The 26,415-nt window shown below is 46.3% G+C and overlaps 1 long non-coding RNA gene across 2 annotated transcripts in view; it reads right to left on the bottom strand.

Annotated features, from left to right (window-relative positions):
- Positions 1 to 1,911: 1,911 nt before the first annotated feature.
- LOC141058006 (uncharacterized) overlaps positions 1,912 to 26,415 on the bottom strand; it is a 42,511-nt gene continuing 18,007 nt past the window's right edge. For both annotated transcript variants that reach the window (XR_012222073.1, XR_012222074.1), the window contains exons 2-4: positions 20,038 to 20,342; positions 3,384 to 3,435; positions 1,912 to 2,347 (exon numbers count right to left, since the gene is read on the bottom strand). This is a non-coding gene — a long non-coding RNA (uncharacterized lncRNA). The remainder of the gene's footprint in view (positions 2,348 to 3,383; positions 3,436 to 20,037; positions 20,343 to 26,415) is intronic.

The raw sequence follows: 26,415 nt of genomic DNA, 5'->3' as shown, positions 1-26,415 counted from the left end.
TGGCTCACTCCTTCTGACACAGCCTCTCCAGCTGCGCTTTCCTATGGTGGATTCCATCTCTCTCACACCCCTCGCCCCAGCAACAAACATGGTGGAGGAGTTGGCTTGCTTCTCTCCGATACCTGCTCCTTTACCCCAATTCCTTTGCCACCCTATGCTACTCTTCCCTCGTTCGAGGTGCACTCCGTCCGCATCTATTCCCCCTCCAACCTCCAACTGGCTGTCATCTACCGCCCCCAGAACTAGCAATCTCCACCTTTCTTGACCACTTCACCACCTGACTACTCCATTTCCTTTCTGCTGACTTCCCCATCATGACTTCAACATCCCCATTGACACCTCCACCCCAGCTGCCTCTAAACTTCTATCGCTCACAGCTTCCCTTGACCTCACTCAATGGTCCTCTGCGGCCATTCACAAAGATGGTCACACGCTGGACCTTATCTTCACTCGTCTCTGTTCCCTCACTAATCTCAATAATTCACCCCTCCCCCTGTCTGACCACAACCTACTGACATTCTGTTCCCTCTCCTCTCCTACTGCGCAACCCCTGCTCCATAAACTCGCTCACCCTCGCAGGAATCTCAAACACCTCAATTTACATTCACTCTCTGAGTTCCTTCTCCCTCTTACAGACATAGCTTCCCTTCATGACACAGATGCTGCTGCCACTTTTTATAACACCACAATAACAACAATACTTGATTCGGCTGCCCCCCCATGCAGAGCAAAACTCGTACAATCAACAGGCAGCCCTGGCTGACCAGCCTGACCAAAGAACTGAGACGGGTTTCCAGGGCCGCTGAGCGGAGATGGAAGAGAACCCATTCTACTGAGCACTTCAGTGCATACAAGTAGTCTCTTGCCAGCTTTAAGTCCACGCTCTCTGCCGCTAAACAAACTTACTTCGCATCTCTCATATCCTCCCTGTCTCACAACCCTAAGCAACTCTTCAACACTTTCAATTCTCTAGTCCATCCCACCGCACCTCCTCCCCCTCCTCTCATTTCTGCTGAAGACTTTTCCTCCTTCTTTAAGCAGAAGATCGACAAGATCAGACAAAACTTTGGCCCGCAGCCCCCAATGCCCCTCTTAGTCGCTCAGCCCTGTTCTGCAAAAGCCAGCTTCTCCACCATGACAGAAGATCAGCTCTCCACCCTTCTGCAAGATCACACCTCACCACTTGTGCCCTCGACCCTCTCCCATCTCACCTTATCCCTAACTTGGCCACAGTCTTCATCCAATCTCTAACACACCTCTTCAACCTTTCACTTACAAATGGTGTCTTTCCCTCATCCTTCAATCATGCCTCAATCACAGCCATCCTCAAAAAGCCCTCCCTTGATCCATCCTCTGTGTCTAACTATCGCCCGATATCTCTTCTCCCTTATGACTCAAAACTACTGGAACAGCATGTATATCTTGAACTGTCCTCTCTCATCTCCTCCTGTTCCCTCTTTGATCGGTTGCAATCTGGCTTCCGACCGTATCACTCAACTGAAACTGCCCTAAATAAAGTCACTAATGACTTACTAACCACCAAGAGCAAGCGACACTACTCTGTCCTCCTTCTCCTGGACCTGTCCTCTGCCTTCGACACCGTAGACCATTCCCTCCTGCTACAGACTCTCTCATCTCTTGGCATCACAGACTGTGCCTTATCCTGGATCTCATCATACCTGTCATGATCCAGGTTGGATCTGACAGATAAATGCACAAGTAACCTTTTTTTTCCATGAGCTGTGTGCTCGGAGTTTGTTTTGCCCCCGGTGGCCATTAGGGTCATTGCACTGTGGTGGTTTCAAAATAGAAACAACAAGGCACTCTTCAAATAGATGGTACTTGGTGCACAAGTAGGGTCTCCAGCCCACGTAAATACTATGAAAAAACTCGGCACTCAGATGGCAAAAATGACTTGGATCCTTCGTTTTATTTGAATCCAAATTGTGTTAAACGTTTTCGATCCAACAACGGATCTTCATCAGAACTTGTCTATAAAGGCATATTTACAAAAATAGAAAACAAATCTATGTTATTGGGTATCACATTTAGAGGAGATAACATACATTACAATGCATACTACGAGAAGCAAGATTAAGCTACTCATCAAAATTTACATAAATCCCGTCAAATAAAGTCTTGAAGGTGATTTTTCAGATGTGAAGTGATCCGTGAGGTAAGGTATATAGATCTGTATTAAGGAAAACTCCGCCAACATCACTTAAAGAGTCTGTAGAATCTTTATCATAAGTGAGATCATGGTTAAGGATATGATGTTCTGGTAACAAGTGCCAACCAAAGGTGAACTGTGACAGAAATACACGTGTTGTGTGGACTATATCTTTTCCTGAAAAAAGGAGAGAGCAAAGAGTAAATAACATACAGAGTGAGAACTTATGTAACATATAAAGAACAATAGTGGTGGCGCACGTGAGTGAGCGTGAGGGCATTACAAAGGCAAATATAAATTGTAGATTGTACCTGAGTTAATTATAGGGAGAGCGCTGGTGTGACAAACCCTGTCACCTGTTTCATTATGGCGCTGCAGATGATAAAATAAGGGAGATTTGCTATGATGTACACCGCTCTTGGAGCGATGAGGAAAATGTTGTTTAGTTGTTACCTGACCCCTCTGGTTATCGCTGGTGTGACAAACCCTGTCACCTATTTCATTGTGGCGTTGCAGATGATAAAATAGGAGAGATTTGCTATGATGTACACCGCTCATGGAGCGATGAGGAAAATGTTGTTTAGTTGTTACCTGACCCCTCTGGTTGTCAGAGTCCTGCGGTGTGACCGCTGAAGAGAAGGACGCCCTGGTATTGGGCTCCACTTCCGGGTTTATATGTCCCGGCGGGGAAACTCCCCTGAGCGTCATCATATTACGTGCAGCTGGGTGAGGACAAAGCTGTCCACGTCATCGCGCCTGCGCATTGTAAGCACGGCGGTTACATCAGAGAAAAAAGGGAGCGCGCCTGCGCTCTTCCCCTGTTTTTGATTCTCCATATCATCGCGCCTGCGCACAGTGAATACTTATGTCGATGGAGGAGCAAGCTTGTGTTCTTGGTCCCTGTTTGTGGCTATCAGGGCAAGAAAGGATAATGGATGAAAGACACTAATGTCAATCATCAGATATGTTTTTATTGCGCTCACTATATACAAAACAAAATAGGGCTCATTCTGGCTGAGCAGTGAAATGAAAAATGAAAAAAAAAAGTTGAAGATATTATTATTGTAAAACCAAATGGACATATAGTGTCTATGTTTAACCTATGTTTAAAGGCCCTTAAAGGGTAAGTGGGGGTTTATGATAGGAATAAACTATATGAACTTTAGTTTTGTTATATATCTATGTAAACGTGGCAGAGAGCAAAATACTATACCAGGTGAAACAGTAGTGCTCGGTGAGGAAGTGGAGAGTCAATTCTAACGATTCTATATGAGAGAAGAAAAAATAATGGTCAAAACAGGTACTTTAAAATATAAAGGATTCAAGTTATATACAGTATTCAGTCCAACCACACTTCATATCATAGAAAACTCTGTGTGTCGTAGTCTCTATTTAGTCCTTTGGGTTCCAAGGTTTGTAAAGTGAAAATCCAATAGGCTTCTCTTTTTTTGAGCCTCTTTGTTCTATCATACCCTCTTCTGTCAGCTTCATTTTGCTCCAATACTTGAAACTTTAATTGGGAAATATTGTGTCCCTTCTCAAGAAAGTGATATGGGAGTGGGAGATGGGATTTTTTACATCTTATATTTGACTTATGTTGTGAAATTCTGTCTTTCACCATCTGTGTGGTCTCCCCCACATAAGCCAGGCCACATGGACATTTAATCAAATACACAACGTATGTCGATTCACATGTAAAGAACCCTTTGATAGGAACAGCCCTTCCCGTCTGTGGGTGAAAGATATGATCACCTTTTTGTATGTTATTGCACTGTAGGCAGGATAGGCATGGAAATGTGCCACATTTCTGTGTCTGGAGAAAAGTTTGTCTTGGTACCCTTGTATTGGAGCCTATATCCGCTCTAACAAGCTTATTCTTTAAATTTCTCGGTCTCCGGTAACAAGGGAGAAATGGTTTCTGAAATTCCTCTATTTCTGGATAACTTTTTGATAATAGACCCCAGTGTCTGTTAATAGAAGATTGTACTTTTCTCGAGTAGGGGTGATATGTGTTAACAAAGGGAATACGTTTATCTGCTTTATTGGTTTTATCAAATTGGCCTATCATGGATCTCGACTCAGTCAGAAGTTTTGCTGGGTAACCCCTTTCCGTAAATTTCTTTGTCATGTCATTCAATCTCTGGGTCTTAGTGGCCCCCTCTGAGACTATTCTATCTATCCTGCAGTACTGTGATCTGGGGATAGATTTTTTAACTGTGGATGGGTGAAAACTTTCAAAATGTAAGATGCTATTCCTATCTGTCGGTTTGATATAGAGGTCTATCTTCAGAGTCCCTAATGAGTCTTTGTTGATCAGTGTATCTAGGAAATTCATCCTGTCTTTATCAAATTGTAAGGAAAATTTAAGTTCGGGCCATATATTACACTGGTCAACAGCATTTTTGGTGCCAAAGATATTTCATCGAATTTAGGGTATTTTTGGGGTGCTGATTCTGAATATGTCATCAGTTTTGCCAGATTGGCTCAAGTTTTTGAGATTTTTGGTATCTTATTTATAGCACTTGTTGGTAAATGCGACGCATCATCTCATTAATTTCTTTGGATTAGTACTTGAACTGAGCAGTTCTCAATATAGTTTTGTGTTAATTAGTGTTCTAAAAGTTTGTTCATAGCTTGATTTTTGCACTAACTTTATGTTGTTGTCTGTTTTCCAGTGAAAAGCATGAACTCATCATGAAGAAGTTGTCTTAACGATCCAGACTCATTCTGTTACATTTGTGGTGAATATACACTGCCAAAACATAGAAGAAACATAACAGACTTCGTAAAAAAAGTGTATTTTGCCTATTTTGGGGTTATGCTTGGGGACCAAGACAAGTTTTGGGCACCACACATAGTGTGCAAAGCATGTATCGAATTATTACGAAAATGGAGCAAAGGACAAAGAAAAAGCTTCAAATTTGGTGTTCCAATGGTGTGGAGAGAGCCAAAAAATCATCATGATGACTGTTATTTCTGTGCAGTGCAAGTGCAAGGATTCAATAAGCATAAGAAACGAAAATGGGAGTAACATGGAATCTGCAAGAAGGCCTGTCCCTCATTGTGAAGATGTGCCTGTACCTGTGTTTACCATAAATAACAGTCATCATGATGATTTTTTGGCTCTCTCCACACCATTGGAACACCAAATTTGAAGCTTTTTCTTTGTCCTTTGCTCCATTTTCGTAATAATTCGATACATGCTTTGCACACTATGTGTGGTGCCCAAAACTTGTCTTGGTCCCCAAGCATAACCCCAAAATAGGCAAAATACACTTTTTTTACGAAGTCTGTTATGTTTCTTCTATGTTTTGGCAGTGTATATTCACCACAAATGTAACAGAATGAGTCTGGATCGTTAAGACAACTTCTTCATGATGAGTTCATGCTTTTCACTGGAAAACAGACAACAACATAAAGTTAGTGCAAAAATCAAGCTATGAACAAACTTTTAGAACACTAATTAACACAAAACTATATTGAGAACTGCTCAGTTCAAGTACTAATCCAAAGAAATTAATGAGATGATGCGTCGCATTTACCAACAAGTGCTATAAATAAGATACCAAAAATCTCAAAAACTTGAGCCAATCTGGCAAAACTGATGACATATTCAGAATCAGCACCCCAAAAATACCCCAAATTCATTAAAATATTTTGGACACCAGAAAAAAAAATTTTTTTCGTTGACCTGTGTTATTAATGTGATGGTCAAATTGTATAAGGGTGTCCAGGGGGCCATTCCATATGCAAAAGATGTCATCTATAAATCTAAGCCATATCAAAGAGTGTTGCTTGTACAGGGGGTGGGTATAGACATGGTCCTCCTCAAATGAAGCCATATAGGCAATAGCGTAGGGGGGCGTTACGTGTGACCCCATTGCGGTACCCTGTTTCTGTATATAGAACGTGTCCTGAAAGAGAAAATAGTTATCTTTCAACACTAGTTTCAAGAGGTCCAAGCAAAGGTTGCGGATTCTACTATCTATGTCTGCCTTTACCATTAAAATCTCAATGGCTCTTAAACCCTTCTCATGTGTAATGGACGTATATAGGCTGTTAACATCCCACGTGACCAAAAAGGAAGAAGATGGAAGAGAACCCAAATATTTGATGAGTGATATAAACTCATTGGTGTCTTTCAGATATGACTTTGTAGTTTTAACTAGTGGTGTAAGTATTTTCTCCAGAAACATGGCCGGAGGGGAAAGGATGGAGTTCGTTGAGGATACAATTGGGCGACCTGGTGGTTTCTCCAATCTCTTGTGGATCTTCGGTAATACGTAGAAGACCGGTGTGATGGGATCTGAATTCAAAAGAAAGTCACCTATCTTTTTATCAATTGTGCCTACCCCTATTTGATGTTGTATAATCGGCTTGATTTTATTGATAATGGAATCCAGAGGGTTATGGGCAATAGGCCTATATACCTCCCTGTCACTTAATTGTCTGTGAATTTTGCTTAGATAGTCTGATCTGTCCATGATGACTAAAGCCCCACCCTTATCGGCAGGTTTGATGACCAATGATTTATCGGAAGAAAGGTCGTCAAGCGCCATTCTTTCTTCTCTAGATAAATCGGTATGGTGATGGAATTTGCCCTGATTAACTTCCCTATGAAAGATCTCTATGTCTCTTTCAACTAGAGCGATAAAAGTCTCAATTGGTGAGTTGCCCTTTGGGGGCATAAAGGTGCTACGTATACAAAGCCCCAGATTTGTAAGTTGAAGCAGGCTTGTGGAAACCTGTTCAATTGGTCTATGTGGTTGTCTTGCAAAGTGTGTCTTAAGCCTAAGGTTTCTAAAGAATCTTTGTAGATCCATGTCGAGTTCAATACCAGAGCGTCCTTCTCTACAGCGGGTATACCGCGATTCCATTGACGTGTCTCCACTTCAGCGGTCACACCGCAGGACTCTGACAACCAGAGGGGTCAGGTAACAACTAAACAACATTTTCCTCATCGCTCCATGAGCGGTGTACATCATAGCAAATCTCCCTTATTTTATCATCTGCAGTGCCATAATGAAACAGGTGACAGGGTTTGTCACACCAGCGCTCTCCCTATAATTAACTCAGGTACAATCTACAATTTATATTTGCCTTTGTAATGCCCTCACGCTCACTCACGTGCGCCACTACTATTGTTGTTTATATGTTACATAAGTTCTCACTCTGCATGTTATTTACTCTTTGCTCTCTCCTTTTTTCAGGAAAAGATATAGTCCACACAACACGTGTATTTCTGTCACAGTTCACCTTTGGTTGGCACTTGTTACCAGAACATCATATCCTTAACCATGATCTCACTTATGATATAGGTTCTACAGACTCTTTAAGTGATGTTGGCGGAGTTTTCCTTAATACAGATCTATATACCTTACCTCACGGATCACTTCACATCTGAAAAATCACCTTCAAGACTTTATTTGACAGGATTTATGTAAATTTTGATGAGTAGCTTAATCTTGCTTCTCGTAGTATGCATTGTAATGTATGTTATCTCCTCTAAATGTGATACCCAATAACATAGATTTGTTTTCTATTTTTGTAAATATGCCTTTATAGAGAAGTTCTGATGAAGATCCGTTGTTGGAATGAAAACGTTTAACACAATTTGGATTCAAATAAAACGAAGGATCTAAGTCATTTTTGCCATTTGAGTGCCGAGTTTTTTCATAGTATTTACTGTGGTGGTTTCAGTTCAAGTTTTCCCCCGGTGGCCAATAGGGTCATTGCACACTGGTTACTTTGGTTTAGTGCACGTTATTATGAAACAGGTGTGAGTGCTCAATAAAGGTGTGTCAGTTGTGCTCACTCACTGTTGGTGATTTTGCTCAGTCGCAACCAAGCCTTGGGGAAGAAAGGAGCTGGATGAGAGTCCTGGGCAGCTCAGTCGGATTCCTGGAGTGGTAGCTATGGTGTCAGTGAGGAGTGGCAGCTATGGTGTCAGTGAAGAGTGCTGGCAAAGCTTAGTGGAGTGGCAGCTATGGTGTAAAGCTGCACTCAGTTGCTGGACTCTGTCGCTGGAGGGCTGCACTCAGTTGCTGGACTCTGTCGCTGGAGAGCTGCACTCAGTTGCTGGACTCTGTCGCTGGAGAGCTGCACTCAGTTGCTGGACTCTGTCGCTGGAGAGCTGCACTTAGGTGCAGGACTCTGTTGCTCCAAGGTGGCACTTGAGTGCTGGACGTTGTTGCTGTAAAGCTGCACCCCGGTGTTGGACCCGGCCAGAGGAAAAGATGCACAGGTGATGGTCTCTGTTGCTAGGAGCAAAAGCAACAGAGCAAAGCTAAGTGGTGTTTCCCTGTTTTGTCACTTTTCCTTGTGTGTGTTTTAGTACAGTGGTGGGATTAGTTTCCGCACCGTCCACTGTTCTAGAAAGGGCTAGGTGCAGGGCGAGCTAGGGTTATTAGGTATCCTTATCGGCGCCCGGTGCGGAACTGGCCTAGGAAACGTTGGGAGTGTAGACACTGACTCACGGGAGTGCAGGAGGTCTCCACATCCCCGTTCCCTAGTGCAGGGCCACCATTCTAATTGTTTCCCTGGTATTCCCCTTTATCCTGAAATTCGCCTGCTGGAGGCGGTGTATCCAGCTGCACGTTCTATTATTTAAATTTGCCCTGCTGGAGGCGGTGTATCCAGGGTCACGTGTGTCATATAAATTCGCCCTGCTGGAGGCGGTGTGTCCAGTCGCACGTGACCATGACAATACCTAACTGACCGAACATTTAGTGTCTCCCTCTCACACACCACCTCCTCACCTCGTCCCCTGTCTGTTGGTGTTCCTCAAGGCTCTGTCCTAGGACCCCTACTATTCTCCATCTACACCTTTGGCTTGGGACAGCTCATAGAATCCTACGGTTTGCAGTATCACCTCTATGCCGATGACACGCAGATCTACCTATCTGGACCCAACCTCGCCTCCTTACTGACTGAAATCCCACAATGTCTGTCTGCTATCTCAGCCTTCTTCTCTGCTCGCTTTCTCAAACTGAAAATGGACAAAACAGAATTCATCATCTTCCCCCTCTCACTCTACCCCTCTACCAGACCTATCCATCAATGTCAATGGCTGCTTTCTTTCCCCAGTCCCGCACGCTCGGTGCCTTGGGGTGATCCTTGACTCTGCGCTCTCTTTCAAACCACATATCCAAGCCCTCGCCTCCTCCTGCCGCCTCAAACTCAAAAATATTTCCTGGATCTGCTCATTCCTCAACCACGAAACCACAAAAACACTAGTGCATGCTCTTATCTCCCGCCTCGACTACTGCAACCTCCTACTCTCTGGCCTCCCCTCTAGCACTCTGGCTCCGCTCCAGTCCATCTTACACTCTGCTGCCCGACTAATCCACCTGTCTCCCCATTATTCCCCAGCCTCCCCCCTATGCCAGGCCCTTAACTGGCTTCCTATTGCTCAGAGGCTCCAAATCAAAACCCTAACCATGACATACAAAGCCATCCACAACCTCCATACATCTGTGACATGGTCTCTTGGTACCTACCCGCACGCAACCTTCGATCATCTCAAGATCTCCTTCTCTACTCCCCCCTTATCTCTTCTTCCCACAACTGCATACAATACTTCTCCCGTGCTTCCCCCATACTCTGGAACTCTCTGCCGCAACACGTCAGACTCTCACCATCAACGGAAACCTTCAAGAAGAACCTGAAGACCCACCTGTTCCGACAAACCTACAGCCTGCAATGATCCTCGGTCTACTGAACCACCGCATGACCTGCTCTACCCTCTCCTACTGTATCCTCACCCATCCCTGTAGACTGTGAGCCCTCACAGGCAGGGTCCCCTCTCCTTATGTACTTGTGTGTCCCTTGTCTTCCACATGTTTATTATACTTGTCTATATTTCCCCTTTTCACATGTAAAGCGCCATGGAATAAATGGCGCTATATAAATGCATAATAATAATAATAACAATAATATTACTCTTGCACATCTATTGTTTGGTTAATAAGGTTTTGATATTCAATAACACGATCTATATTTGTCCTTTACTTTGTTTTTTTTTTCTTGTAGTCTCTGCAGAATGAAAAGCACAATAAACAGACTGGTTAAAAAATAAAAAACTATACACTTATATCTCCAATCTCCTGTCTCTGCCCGGTCCTCCACTGGCTCGCTTACTCCCTTTCTCCCACCTGAATTACCTATTCGCATCCTCCTTACTAACAGCCCAGCACCTTGTAATTCAAGTGGCCCAAACATGAGAACACCAGAATTGGCCGTTCCTACGTTCTCTGCACAGATGAGAGCATGTTCACACTGAACATGGGAATGTGGACAGAGCAGGCGACATTGCCGGACACACATCAGGGGATTAACTGACCGGACTGAACACCTGTAACACAGGAACAAGTGTGGATTGTGCAGATGCCACTTCGGAGCTGTAACTGGCGGGGTTGGAGGACAGGGGAAATACGAGAGACAGTGGAGCCACAGGCCTAATTGGAGCACGGTTAAAAATCAGTAGTAGTAGGACTGTGTAGGCAGCAGGAGACTTTGCCATCCACACAGCAGGGGATCAGCTAGCGTTACTGAACCCCACTGAGACACGGGAGCAAGTGTCTCTTTCCGTGTGGACGGCACTTCCGAGCTACAACTGGCTGTGTTGAATCCCAGGAAATAGGAGGGTGTAGGCAGAGGCCTACTGTCTTTGGAATGCGGAGACAGCAGGAGAGGCTGCCATCCACACAGCAGGGGAACAGCTGACGTTACTGAACCCCACTGAGACACGGGAGCAAGTGTCTCTTTCCGTGTGGACGGCACTTCCGAGCTACAACTGGCTGTGTTGAATCCCAGGAAATAGGAGGGTGTAGGCAGAGGCCTACTGTCTTTGGAATGCGGAGACAGCAGGAGAGACTGCCATCCACACAGCAGGGGAACAGCTGACGTTACTGAACCCCACTGAGACACGGGAGCAAGTGTCTCTTTCCGTGTGGATGGCACTTCCGAGCTACAACTGGCTGTGTTGAAGCCCAGGAAATAGGAGGGTGTAGGCAGAGGCCTACTGTCTTTGGAATGCGGAGACAGCAGGAGAGGCTGCCATCCACACAGCAGGGGAACAGCTGACGTTACTGAACCCCACTGAGATACGGGAGCAAGTGTCTCTTTCCGTGTGGACGGCACTTCCGAGCTACAACTGGCTGTGTTGAAGCCCAGGAAATAGGAGGGTGTAGGCAGAGGCCTACTGTCTTTGGAATGCAGAGACAGCAGGAGAGACTGCCATCCACACAGCAGGGGAACAGCTGACGTTACTGAACCCCACTGAGACACGGGAGCAAGTGTCTCTTTCCGTGTGGACGGCACTTCCGAGCTACAACTGGCTGTGTTGAAGCCCAGGCAAAATCTGGGTGTAGGCTGAGGCCTACTGTCTTTGGAATGCAGAGACAGCAGGAGAGACTGCCATCCACACAGCAGGGGAACAGCTGACGTTACTGAACCCCACTGAGACACGGCAGCAAGTGTCTCTTTCCGTGTGGACGGCACTTCCGAGCTACAACTGGCTGTGTTGAAGCCCAGGCAAAATCTGGGTGTAGGCAGAGGCCTACTGTCTTTGGAATGCAGAGACAGCAGGAGAGACTGCCATCCACACAGCAGGGGAACAGCTGACGTTACTGAACCCCACTGAGACACGGGAGCAAGTGTCTCTTTCCGTGTGGACGGCACTTCCGAGCTACAACTGGCTGTGTTGAAGCCCAGGCAAAATCTGGGTGTAGGCTGAGGCCTACTGTCTTTGGAATGCAGAGACAGCAGGAGAGACTGCCATCCACACAGCAGGGGAACAGCTGGCGTTACTGAACCCCACTGAGACACGGGAGCAAGTGTCTCTTTCCGTGTGGACGGCACTTCCGAGCTACAACTGGCTGTGTTGAAGCCCAGGAAATAGGAGGGTGTAGGCAGAGGCCTACTGTCTTTGGAATGCGGAGACAGCAGGAGAGACTGCCATCTCCACAGCAGGGGAACAGCTGGCAGTGCTGAACCCCACTAACACTTGAACGAATGTGTTTGGCTCTGTGGAGACGACACTTCTGCACACCAACTGACGCTGTTGGAGCCCAGGATCAGGCGAGGAGCAGGCTGGGGCCTACTGGATTTTGGCAGGTGTAGGCAGCAGGAGACTTGCCATCTCCACAGCAGGGGAACAGCTGGCAGTGCTGAACCCCACTAACACTTGAACGAATGTGTTTGGCTCTGTGGAGACTACACTTCTGAACACCAACTGACGCTGTTAGAGCCCAGGATTACGCATGCCGCATGCAGAGGCCAATGGGCAGCGGTTTTTATGGAGGTTGTTGACTACTACTGATTCTAACCATGCTCCACTTAGGCCTCTGGCTCCACTGTCTCTACTATTTACCCTGGCCTCCAACCCCGCCAGCTACATCTCTGAAGTGGCGTCAGCACAATCTACACTTGTTCCTGTGTTACTGGTGCTCAGTCCCGTCAGTTCATCCCCTGATGTTTGTCCGGCAAGCTCGCCAGCTCTGTCCTCATTCCCACTACTGGTTATGGGAATGTGGACAGAGCAGGAGACCTTGCCGGACACACATCAGGGGATAAACTGATGGGACTGAGCCACAGGAACACAGGAACAAGTGTAGATTGTGCTGACGCCACTTCAGAGATGTAGATGGCGGGGTTGGAGGCCAGGGGAAATAGTAGAGACAGTGGAGCCAGAGACCTAACTTGGGCACGGTTAAAAATCAGTAGTGGTTTGAATGTTGATGGAGCTGGTGACTTTGCCATCCACACAGCAGGGGATCAGCTGGCGTTACTGAACCACACTAACACAGGAGCTAGTGTGTTTCTCTGTGCAGACGACACATCTGAGCGACAACTGGCTGTGTTGAAGCACAGGGATTATAGTTCAGGTGGTAGAAAAATGAACACACCAGCTGAACTGGATACAGTTGCCAACCACTAATTTAGTCTGTAAGAGGAATGGCAAAGTCTTTGGAGATCCAGGCCTTGTTCATTTTCAGAAAAGTCAGCCGGTCAACATTATCGGAAGATAGTCGCGTGCGACAGTCTGTTAGTACACCACCTGCGGCACTAAAGACGCGTTCCGATAATACACTGGCAGCAGGGCAAGCCAGCACCTCCAATGCATACTGGCTAAGCTCTGGCCATGTATCCAGCTTAGAGACCCAAAACTTGAAGGGGGAAGAGCCATCTGGGAGTACAGTGACAGGGCAAGACATGTAGTCTGACACCATCTGACGGAAGCGTTGCCTCCTGCTGACTCGAGGCGTCGCTGATGGTGTAGACAATTGTGGTGGACACACAAAACTTTGCCACATTTGGGCCATAGTGGTCTTGCCTTGTGCTGCGGCGCTGCCTCTGCTCCCTCTTTGTGCAGAGTTTCCTCCACTGCCTCGACGCACAGAGCTGCTTTGTAAAGCACTAGCAACAATGCTGTCGGGTGGAATGGAAAACATTATGGACTGCACCAGTGACTCTTCGTACTCCCGCAGTTTACGCTCCCGGTTCAACGTTGGTATGAGCCTTTGTACGCTGTCCCGGTAGCGAGGATCTAGGAGGGTGTACACCCAATAATCAGCCGAGACGAGAATGTGGGCGATGCGGCGGTCGTTTCTCAGGCACTGCAGCATGAAATCAACCATGTGCTGCAGACTCCCAACTGCCAAAGAACCGCTGTCCCCTGTTTGAGGCGTGACCTCGGCCTGCTCTGCATCACCCCACCCTCGCTGTACATACTGAGTAGAGGTTTGTGTACCTCCCTCCTCTGGAGAGATGTCTTCCTCCTCCATCGACTCCTCCTCATCCTCCTCACAAAGTGTCCCCTGCCTAGGCCTTTGTGAGGAAACACGTAGCGCAGACTGTCCAGAAGCAGATGGCATTTGGGACTCCTCATCCTCCACCTCTTCCGAAACCTCATCCCTTAGTGCTTGCAGTGTTTGTTGAAGCAGGCAGATAAGGGGGACAGTCATGCTGACTAGTGCATCATCTGCACTCGCCATCCGCGTGGATTCATCGAAGGCACGCAAAACGAGGCAGATGTCCTTCATAGAGGCCCACTCAATGGTGCTGAAGTGTGAACGGCGCACAGTGCGACTTGTTTGCGCCTGATGCAGCTGGTACTCCATGACTGCTGCCTGCTGCTCACACAACCGCTCCAACATATGTAACGTTGAATTCCACCGGGTGGGTAGGTCACATATGATGCGATGTTCCAGAAGGCCAAATCGTCGCTGCAGAGCAGCGAGGCGCGATCTTGCCGTGCTGGAACGCCGCAAGTGAGCGCACTCTATTCGGACCTTGTGCAACAGTGCATCAAGATCCGGATAGTCCCTCAGAAGGCTCTGCACGACCAAATTAAGCACATGTGACAGACATGGGATGTGTGTGAGGTTGCCTAGGCCAAGAGCTGCCACCAGATTTCGGCCATTGTCACACACTACCAAGCCCGGCTGGAGATTCGCTGGCCCAAACCACACATCGCTCTCCTGCTTGATAGCATTCCAGAGCTCCTGCGCTGTGTGGCTTCGATTCCCCAAAGAAATTAATTTGAGTACAGCCTGTTGACGTTTGGCCACGGCTGTGCTCATATCAGTCGTAACAGGCTCCTGCTCTGCTGTTTCTGAGGAACTTGAGTAGGAGGAGGAGTCTATGTGTACAGACTGGAGTCCTGCAATCCGTGGCGTTGGAAGAACACGTACAGCGCCACTCTCCAGATCTGTACCCGGCTCCACAACATTGACCCAGTGGGCAGTGAGGGAAAGGTATCGTCCCTGTCCATGGTTACTGGTCCACGCATCGGTGGTCAGGTGGACCTTGCTACTAACGGCGTTTAGTAGCGCATGTTTTATTTTGCCCTCAACATGTTTCTGCAGGCAGGGACGGCTCGCCTGCTGAAATAAAAGCGGCTGGGCACGTTGTATTGGGGGACTGCCAATGCCATTAAGTCCCGGAAGGTGTCAGTGTCCACCAGCCTGAATGACAGCATTTCAACTGCCAGAAGTTTGGCAATGCCAGCATTCAGAGACTGTCCTCGGGGATGGTTTGCCGAGTAAGGGCGCCTTTTATCCCATGCCTGTGCTACCGATGGCTGTGATGGATGGGAACGTGCTGCTATGGGTGGAATCTGACAGGGTCTCCGGACAACAGTGGCAGAGGTTCTTCCTTGGCGATCCTGTGAGGAAGCCGAACCCGCAGTGTGTGAGCTGGAGGAAGAGGCCCCAACACGAACTGAAGAGGTGGTAGGTGGTGCTGTACGTTGGCCTACGTCTTCAGGGTGTCTCTGCAACTCCAACTCGTGCTTGGTGCGCACATGTTTCCACATATTTGTGGTATTGAGGTTGCTGACATTTCTCCCTCTTTTGACTTTCTGATGACACAGCTTGCATTTGACAAAGCAATTGTCATCTGCAACTGTGTCAAAAAAGGACCACGCACTGCAAGTCTTGGGAGCGCCCGTTTTGCCTTTGGAATGAGGAATGCTCCTAACGGGTGCCGAAGTGGAGGGTACAGGCAACCAAGTCTTCCCCCTCCCTCTGCCTCCTGTTTTGGCCGGTAGGGGAATCTCTTCCTCCGAGCTGCTCCCACCACCTTCCTGTTCCTCACGCCATGATAGGTCAAGGACCTCATCATCTTCCCTCCCCTCTTCAAACAGCTGCTTCTCCGGGGTTGTCTTGCCAGCACCGTACGCACCAGAAAGTGGCAACTGAGTCTCGTCATCATCTGATGCGTACTGAGGTGTGCTGACCATAGGCACTGGCCCACTCGCCTCTTCAGATTCAGAGGGACAAAGAAGTTGCGCATCACTGCATACTCCCTCTTCTTCACATTCAGGAATGCTGCTTGGCTGGCCCCCTCTTTCCAAGCCAACAGATTCCGAGAACAGAAGTAGAGACTGTGATGGCTCCTGTCCATGTCTCTCTGACTGCCTGGGCACTTTGGCAGGTGGTGAAGAGACAGATGGTTGCTCTTCGGTGCTCTGGTCCTGAGAGGCTGTGGAAGTAATTGAAGTCGATGCGTTAGCTGCCATCCATCCGACAACGGCTTCAATTTGTTCCTCCCGCAGCAGTGGGGTACGTTGAGGTCCTACAAAGCTGCGCATAAAGGACTGTTGCCTGCTAAAACTGGGGGATGCTGATCCACTGGTGCCCGCAGCAGGCCCAGAATCCCCACGTCCTCTACCTGCAGAATCCCCACGTCTTCTCCCTGCTGAAACTCCACGCCCACGCCCACGCGCCTTACTCCCTGCCTTCATCATCTTGCCAGACTGCTTAAGATAGGCAGAAAAGTACAAAGGGGGCCTTAGTGTGCTTATTCCTGAACAGCTGGTTACAGGTACAAGAAACACTAATTTTATGAAGTGTGTGTGTGTGGACTACACTTTAATAGGAGCTGATGTGGCCTATACAAGTTCCAAATGTAGTGTTTGGTGAACTTTTTTTGTGGTTTCTTTGTTGGAAACAAACTCAAAGTATGTGAACAAAGAATTGAAACTGATAGTATCACCAACTTTTTGGAGCTATTACAATGCAGGCAGGTAACCTACAATGCAAAAGATGAGGCTCCAAAAAAATTGGGTAATACTAATCTGGCTGCGCCGGCAGGGCACAAGCCAGAAAAAAAAGGCTCCTCTATCTACTCCTATATAGTGTTTGCAACCAACCAATGTTGATGGATACGGATGGATGCACACTAATAGGAGAAGAAAAAATGAGCTGCACTCAAAGACAAATATGTGTGAGGCAGTGACGCACGTTGAGCGTCCTACAACCAGACGTAGCTGCAGGACACTCTACTCAGCGTGAGCTGCACTCACACACAGTCAGAGACCTCTCAAGACAGCCGTGAACAGTGCAGCTAAGTGGGCACTGGCACTGACAGGCTGCAGAAAGGCTCCGCTGTGTACTCCTATATAGTGTTTGCAACCACCGTAGATGGAGATGGATGGATGCACACTAATAGAAGAAAAAATGAGCTGCACTCAAATAAAAATATGTGTGAGGCACTGACGCACGCTGAGCGTCCTACAACCAGACGTAGCTGCAGGACACACTACTCAGCGTGAGCTGCACTCACACACAGTCAGAGACCTCTCAGACAGCCGTGAACAGTGCAGCAAAGTGGACACTAGCACTGAAAGGCTGCAGAAAGGCTCCGCTGTCTACTACTAGTGTTTGCAACCAACGTATATGGATACGGATGGAAGCACACTAGATTGAAATTATGTAAAAAATGCAGCTAAAAAATTAAAAGATGTATGAGACAGCAGTGAGGCACGCTGGGCAGCCTACAACCTGACGTGGCTGCAGGACCCACTCCACAGCGTGAGCTGCACTCACACAGCCCTTGCAGAAAGCTGTGAACACTGCTGCTAGGGCAAAGAAGGCTACAGTGGTGGTTTATGTAGCCTGGGTAAAGCACTAGATGTTTGGTGGAATCGCTATTTCTAACTGTCCCTCACAGTCTTCTACAGCAGCCTGTCCCTAACTGAATTCACAGCAGAGTGAACCAGAAATGGCGGCTGCGGTGGCTTTTATAGTGCATCATGACATCATTTCGGCAGCCAATCACAGCCATGCCAATAGTTAACATGCCTACATTCCTAACAGGATGTGCCCACACTTCGGAGGATTCCCATTGGCTTAATCAAAGCAAGCAGGCTCATAGCATGATGGGAACTTCCGATTCCGGTATCCGATATGACAAAAGTATCGGAAGTCAGTATCGGAATTCCGATACCACTAATATCGGCCGATACCCGATACTTGCGGTATCGGAATGCTCAACACTACCCCTGACTGCTATTAGGTACCAGAATGAAATTCTCAGAGCCATTGTCAGACCTTACCGTGGTGCAGTTTACCCTGGGCTCCTCCTAGTGCAGGACATTACTTGACCTCATGTGACCAGACTGGGTACGCAGGTACTAGATGTATTGATGAGTCCACAGGGCTGGTTTTAGGCAAAGTGGGGCCCTAGGGAAAGTTTAAAATGGGGCCCCAAATGCTAACATATTGCACATCACAGAAGCATTTCGATTGTATTTACATGCGCTGAGTTCAGGCCGCTAAATGAGTGAGAGGGACAAAATTAAAGAAGTCGTTCAACACTTGTTTCCCGGCCTCTTTCCACCATCTGAGAAAGAATGATGGGGACAGAACAATCACTAATGGATCACTAAGGGTGCGTGCACACGTTGCGGTTTTTGCTGCGGATCCGCAGCAGTTTCCATGTGGTTTACAATACCATGTAAACCTATGGAAAACCAAATCCGCCGTGTATGCTGCAGAAAATTCCGCGCAGATTTGCTGCGGTTTATTTTCCGCAGCATGTTACTTCTTTTTTGCGGAACCGCAGCTGCAGTGTATGTTCTGGGACATACAAATCAATCAATCTCTCTCTCATCTGCACTGCCAAACCGCACTAGAACCTGCATCAAATCCGCTGCACACATGCTAGGAATCCGCATGAAAAATGCATGTGTTTTACCCTGCGGTTTCTGCCAAGAGATACGGATTCTCTGCAGAAAAAGCTGCAGATTAATCCGCAATGCGTGCACACACCCTAACAGATCACCATACAGTATCATGTTATCAGCAGCACATCTACAGTTTATACCCCATAGTCCTCCATATAAACTGTGTTCCAAATTATTATGCAAAAAGAGTTTAGGAGTGATAAGGTTAGAATTTTTTTGTTTGTCATTTAAACTCATTGATGGTGATGTGTGTCAGGGCTCTTTATATCACTGAAAGGAATTGCAGATACCTGTGCAAATTAGTTTGGTAGGTGTGTCTAAATAAAGGCTGTTGCGTGTTCAACCCCACAAGTTTGAACAGAGGGGGAGGTATGTGGTGTAGTAACCACTGAGTCCACTAGGGGGCGCTGTGTGGATGTCCCAGGAGAAAGGATGAATGGCAGAATACTGAATGGCCGTTATGTATCTCAAAGTGGGTGGCTTTGGGATGGAGACTTATGTGTTGATCAGCAGTGATACTGCTGAGGTGTTGTTTCAATGTGTAAGGGAGAAGTCTCCAAGTAACTAGAGAGATGGGCAGGCCTGGTTACCTACAAACCCACCCAGGGGGTGTGTTTAAAGCACTATTTTAAAGTGTTTATGTGTGTTTGAAGGACCTGTGATGAGGTCATAGTCATGTGACCCAGTGGGCGTGGCTATGGACCATATAATGTGGCCAGGGTAGGTCACATGGGGGTGAATGCTGGGACCTGGTTGGTCCAATGTGGAAGGTCCCGCTGAGATGGGGCTTCCTGCCTGACAGCACATGTGGACGCTGTGTTTAATGGCTGCAAGTGCCTGAAAGTTCCCTGGAGGGAATGAATGTCTGCAGTATGGAGAAGCAGCCATGAGAGAGCCCTGACAGGGTGAGATATAACTGTGAGGCTGAAAAGCCTGTGTATTGGACATTGCTAACAGAGTGAAGCTCTGTCATGGACGCTATGCCGTTTATATATTGCTGGTCATGGTTTATGATGTTTAATAAACCTCATGGACCGTTCTGAGTTTATGGAAAACCTGTGCCGGATCTGATTTTGTGGCTGCCAAGCGAGTGATCCCCTACTTAAATGACAGTGCTACCTCACAATATATACATATAAATCCCATGAGACACGCTTACTGGGTGTCTGATGTCAAGGAAAAGCTACTGCAAAACATTGGAAATTTCAAATGCATGCGCATAAACAACGCAAACACATGCAAAAACGCATGCAAGCGCAGCTTTTTTTGGCATCATGCGTAAGATGATGCGGATAAAAAACGCTGCATAAACATGCATTTGCATGTGTTTTTGCATGCGTTTGAGCATGCAGATGATACGCTGCGCACAGAAACGCTAATGTGAACCTAGCCTTACCTGGTGGTCTGAAGACTAGTCCCTGGGCTCTGGTGAAGAAACTGCACCCTGCGTGTGGACACCTCCTGACTGCCTCTGTTCCAGGGGGGATGATGGAGATGGTGCCTGGTCCAATCTCTGTGCCCTGGTGAGAAACGGCTCAATATCGCCCTGGGGAGATGCAGATGAGGTGGAGGACCAGCTCCTTGTCTTTCTAGCCCCTGATTTGCCCATGCTGAGGTACTGGAACCTTTTGCTAGGTGGATGGTGGTTAGGAGCAGCAGAGAGCACGTCTTCACTCGGTCATGTCCAGCCACGCCTCCCAACTGCAAAGCATTTAAAAGTTGTTTAACCCCTTCACGACATTTCACGTATGGACTGTATAGTATGTCATACGCGATCAGCCGGATGGGTGTCTGCTGATTCTCACAGCTGACATTGGCACTAAGTGCCAGGGTCGGTCACGGACGCTTTAATCCCTGGAACACTGCAATCAAACATGATTACAGCTTTCCGGGAGCAGGCAGATGGGCTGTCAGTGTGCAGAAAGTGCAGCGCTGACAGCTTCTATAGCATGCAGATCTGCATGCTATAGAAGCGATCAGTCTGCACAAAATGAGTGTCCCATAGTGGGACACAGTGTAAAAGTAATAATTAAATTAAAAAGAAATTAAATAATTGTAAAAATATTTAAAAAAATAGTAAAAAATAATATAAAATAGTAAAAAATAATAGGAAAAATTCAATATTTATTCCATCAATAAATAAATATTTAAATAAAAAAATCTAAACAATAAAAGTACACATATTTAGTATCGCTGTGTCCGTGACGACCTGATCTATAAAACTGTCCCATTAGTTAACCCCTTTAGTGAACACCATTAAAAAGGCAAATAAACAATGCTTTATCATCATACCGCCGAAGAAAAAGTGGAATAACACAAGATCAATAAGATGGATATAAATAAACGTGGTACCGCTGAAAACGTCATCTTGTCCCACAAAAAATAAGCGACCATATAGCTCCATCACCGGAAAAAATAAAAACATTATAGCTCTTAGAATAAAGGGATGCAAAAATAATTTTTTATATAAAATAGTTTTTATTGTATAAATGCGCCAAAACATAAAAAAAGATATAAATGAAGTATCGCTGTCATTGTACTGACCCGAAGAATAAAACACGAGGAACGGTATAAATGCCCCCCAAAAGAAATTCATGAATTGCTGGTTTTTGTTCATTCTACCTTTCAAAAATTGGAAGAAAAAGCGATCAAAAAATGTCATGTGCCCGAAAATGGTACCAATAAACATGTCAACTTGTCCCACAAAAAACAAGACCTCACATGACTCTGTGGGCCAAAATATGGAAAAATTATAGCTCTCAAAATGTGATGCAAAAACTATTTTTTCAATAAAAAGCGTCTTTTAGTGTGTGACAGCTGCTAAATATAAAAACTAGCTATAAAAACCCGCTTTAAATAGTAAATCAAACCCCCCTTAATCACCTGCTTAGTTAGGGAAAAAAATATAAAAAAGTATTTATTTCCATTTTCCCATTAGGGTTAGGGTTGGGGCTATAGTTAGGGTTAGGGTTGGGTCTAAAGTTAGGGTTTGGGGATTAGGGGTCTGTTGGGAGGTAGGGTTGGAGCTAGAATGGGGGGGTTCCACTGTTTTGGCACATCAGGGGCTCTCCAAATGCAACATGGCACCTGATGTCAATTCCAGCCAATTTTGCATTGAAAAGTCAAACTGCGCTCCTTCCCTTCCGAGCTCTGCCATGCGCCCAAATAGTGGTTTACCCCCACATATAGGGTATCAGCATACTCATGACAATTCGCACAACAGCTTTTGGAGTCAAATTTCTCCTATTAGATAAGTTCCATAGGGGGTCTACTTTCCAAAATTGTGTCACTTGTGGGGGGTTTCCACTGTTTAGGCACATCAGGGGCTCTCCAAACATGACATGGCATCTCAATTCCAGCCAATTTTGCATTAAAAAGTCAAACGGCTCTCCTTCCCTTCCGAGCTCTGCCTTGAGCACAAACAGTGGTTTATCTGCATGTATGGGGTATCAGCGTACTGAGGACAAATTGTACAACTTTTGGGGTCCAAACTCCTGTTACCCTTGGTAAAATAAAACAAATTGGATCTGAAGTAAATTTTTTGTGAAAAAAAGTTAAATGTTCATTTTTTTTAAAACATTCCAAAAATTCCTGTGAAGCACCTGAAAGGTTAATAAACTTCTTGAATGTGGTTTTGAGCACCTTGAGGGGTGCAGTTTTTAGAATGGTGTAACTTTTGAGTATTTTCTATCATATAGACCCCTGTTATTAATGAGTCACCGTAGGAGGCAAAGGCAGAAATACAAGCTAAGTCCAGAAAACCAGAGAAGTTGGCAACTATCAGATTGCAGACCCCTGAACCTATCAACACAACTAGCAGTAGCCGTAGGGGGCTCCTACGATGCCCTAGACCCCTCGATCACAGCCGGAGAATTACATAGGCCTAAAGAAAGAAAGGGGAAATCTAAACTGCCCCAGAGCAGACCCCAAAGCAATAGGCATCCCCCAACATATAATGACGGTGAAGCAAGATGAAAATACTAACACAGACAGAAAGATAGACTGAGCAAAGACGGGGCCCAAAACTACCTAGATAGGAAAGGACAGGAAGGCTGCTGTCTGCAATCTGCCAAAACCCTATCAAAGACATAAGCCAACAAGCTGATATGAAAAAGGCCCTGAAGCAGCTAGGATTCAAAAACTAAAATAGGCAGTCAGGTTTTTTCAGAAGACAGAGCTAAAGGAATTCAGCACACCCCAGCAGGGAATGGCAGAAATCCAGAAAAACAAAGCAAAACAAAGTCAAAGCACCAAAGCAAAAGGCCGAGCTGCAAACTTAGCTTTAGAGGAGCAGGAATTCAGACTGGTCTCCAAGGATCCCACAGAGAAATCACCCGCAGGGCAGAAGGGCGTCGGCAGCCTTATATCCAGTCAGTAACTCCACTCAGCCAGTCATCATCATCAGCCTCAGGTGTTTGATAATCAGGCTCACTACCTTTCTTTACCAGAAGAGGGAGTTCCTCGGGCCTCAGTAATGAAGGGGAAAATGAACTCACAACAGTACCTCCCCCTTGAGGAGGAGTCACCGAACCCTCAACTACTCCACCAGGGCGATCAGGGTGAGCCCGATGAAAGGCACGCACCAATCTTTTGGCATGAATATCAGAGGCAGAGACCCAGGAATTATCCTCCTGACCATAACCCTTCCACTTAACCAAATACTGGAGTCTCCGTCTAGCCAGACGGGAATCCAGTACTTTCTCTACCTCATATTCCATGTTACCTTCAACCAATACAGGGTCTGGAGGTGCCACCCCCGGAACAACAGGTTCAACAAACCTCTTCAACAAAGATTTATGGAACACATTATGGATTTTAAATGTGACAGGAAGAGCCAAACGAAAAGAGACCGGATTAATAATCTCCACAATCTTGTAAGGTCCAATAAATCTAGGCTTAAACTTAGGAGAAGCCACCTTCATAGCAATATTTTTTGATGATAACCACACCATATCACCAACCTTAAACTGGGGACCAATGGTCCTATGTCGGTTGGAAAACCGCTGGGCCTTTTCCTGGGAGAGAGATAACTTATCCACCACTTGGTCCCAGATCTGGTGCATTCTCTCCACCACAGTGTCAACACCTGGGCAGGCAGAGGGCTCCACCTGCCCTGAAGAAAATCGAGGATGAAACCCAAAGTTACAAAAAAAAGGTGACATCAAAGTGGCAGAACTAGCTCTATTATTTAAAGCAAATTCGGCCAAGGGCAAAAATGAAACCCAATCATCCTGATCAGCAGAAATAAAACATCTCAAATATGACTCCAAGGTCTGGTTTGTTCTCTCTGTCTGCCCATTGGTCTGAGGGTGAAAAGCAGAGGAGAAGGACAACTGAATTCCCAGCCTGGAACAGAAAGTTCTCCAAAATCTAGACACAAACTGGACTCCTCTGTCAGATACAATGTTCTCAGGAATCCCATGCAAACAAACCACCTGTTGTAAAAACAGGGGCACCAACTCAGAGGAAGATGGCAACTTAGGGAGTGGTACAAGATGAACCATCTTAGAGAACCTATCACAAATCACCCAAATAACAGTCATCCTCTGAGAGACAGGCATATCAGAGATGAAATCCATTGAAATATGGGTCCATGGCCTCTTGGGGACAGGCAAAGGCATCAACAACCCCCTAGAGCGAGAACACGATTTAGACCGGGAGCACGTCCCACAGGACTGCACAAAATTCCTGACATCACGAGACAAGGAGGGCCACCAAAAAAACCGACTCACCAGATCTCTAGTACCAAAAATACCTGGATGACCAGCCAAAGCAGAGCAATGAACTTCAGACATCACTCTCTTCTTCCACTGGTCAGGAACATACAACTTTCCACTGGGACAACGCTCAGGTTTGTCCTCCTGGAACTCTTCCAGAGCACGTCTCAAATCGGGCGAGATGGCAGAAAGAATTACCCCTTCACCTAAGATGGTAGCAGGCTTGGTCACCACAGGAGAATCAGCAAAGAAGCTCCTAGAGAGGGCGTCTGCCTTGACATTCTTTGTTCCAGGAAGAAAAGAAACCACAAAATCAAAACGTGTAAAAAACATGGCCCACCTAGCCTGTCTAGGGTTCAAGCGCTTAGCCGACTCTAGGTAAATCAAATTCTTGTGGTCAGTGAGGACCACGACTTGATGCTTAGCTCCCTCCAACCAATGTCTCCACTCCTCAAATGCCCATTTCATGGCCAACAGTTCCCTATTCCCCTCATCATAGTTACGTTCAGATGGAGAGAACTTTCGGGAAAAGAAAGCACAGGGATTCATTTTAGATGTTACAGGATCCTTTTGGGACAAAACAGCTCCTGCACCAATCTCAGAAGCATCCACCTCTACCTGGAATGGAAGTGAGACATCAGGTTGCCGCAAAATCGGGGCGGAGGTGAATCTTCGCTTCAGCTCCTGAAAGGAAGAAACAGCCTCCGGAGACCAATTTAACACATCAGCACCCTTCTTAGTCAAATCAGTCAATGGCTTGGCAATACTAGAAAATTTTGCTATAAATTTCCGATAAAAATTAGCAAAACCCAAAAACTTCTGGAGGGCCTTCAAAGAAGTGGGATGAACCCAATCGTGAATGGCCTGTACCTTGGCCGGGTCCATTTCAATAGTTGACGGGGACAAAATAAATCCCAAAAAAGAAATCCTCTGTACTCCAAAAAGGCATTTAGATCCTTTGACATACAGGGAATTCTCCCTCAAGATCCGGAACACAGTCCAAATATGTTCCACATGAGAATCCCAATCCTTGGAGAAGATCAAAACATCATCCAGATAGATAATCAAAAATTTATCGACAAAATCTCGGAAAATATCGTTCATGAAGCACTGGAAGACAGAAGGGGCATTAGTGAGCCCAAAAGGCATCACCAGGTACTCAAAATGTCCCTCCGGAGTATTAAACGCCGTCTTCCATTCATCCCCATGCTTAATGCGAATAAGATTATACGCCCCCCTGAGGTCAAGCTTGGTAAACCAGCAAGCACCTTTAACTCTGGAGAATAGATCAGAAATCAGGGGTAACGGATACTGATATTTAACAGTAATTTTGTTGAGGGCACGATAATCAATACAAGGTCTTAATGATCCATCCTTTTTGGCTACAAAAAAAAAAAACGGCACCTAAGGGTGACGAGGATGGTCTAATATGACCCTTCTCCAACGCCTCCTTAATATAGGATCGCATAGCCTCGTGCTCGGGTACAGATAAATTGAAGAGCCGACCCTTGGGAAATTTACACCCCGGGCTCAGTTCAATTGCACAGTCATAACTCCTATGAGGAGGCAGAGACGCAGACTCATTCTCACTAAATACATCATAAAAGTTCGCCAAATAATCAGGAACATCATGCGACTGAGGAGAGGTGGAAAACACCGGGGCCTCACTAAAGGCACACCGACAACCCCAACTCACCACAGATTTCCAATCCAAAACTGGATTATGAATCTGTAACCAGGGAAACCCCAGAACAAAAGTATCATGCAGATTATGCAACACCAAAAATCTGCAATTTTCTTGATGGTCTGGGGCGACCCGCATTACCACCTGGGTCCAAAACTGGGGATTATTTTTAGCCAAAGGAGTAGCATCAATCCCCCTCAAAGGGATAGGCGTCTGCAGAGGTGTCATTGGAAATCCACAACGTTTAGCAAAATCCAAGTCCATTAGGTTTAGGGCTGCTCCCGAATCCACAAAAGCCTTGGCGGAAAATGTGGACAGGGAGCAGATCAGAGTAATAGCCAGAAGAAACTTAGGTTGAACACCCCCAACAGAA

This window comes from Dendrobates tinctorius, unplaced genomic scaffold, assembly GCF_039654945.1.
Source record: "Dendrobates tinctorius isolate UK_male_01 unplaced genomic scaffold, ASM3965494v1 ptg000208l, whole genome shotgun sequence".
NCBI lineage: Eukaryota > Metazoa > Chordata > Amphibia > Anura > Dendrobatidae > Dendrobates > Dendrobates tinctorius.
The sequence above is the reverse complement of the archived record's forward strand: the minus strand, read 5'-3'. Positions and strand labels throughout refer to the sequence as shown.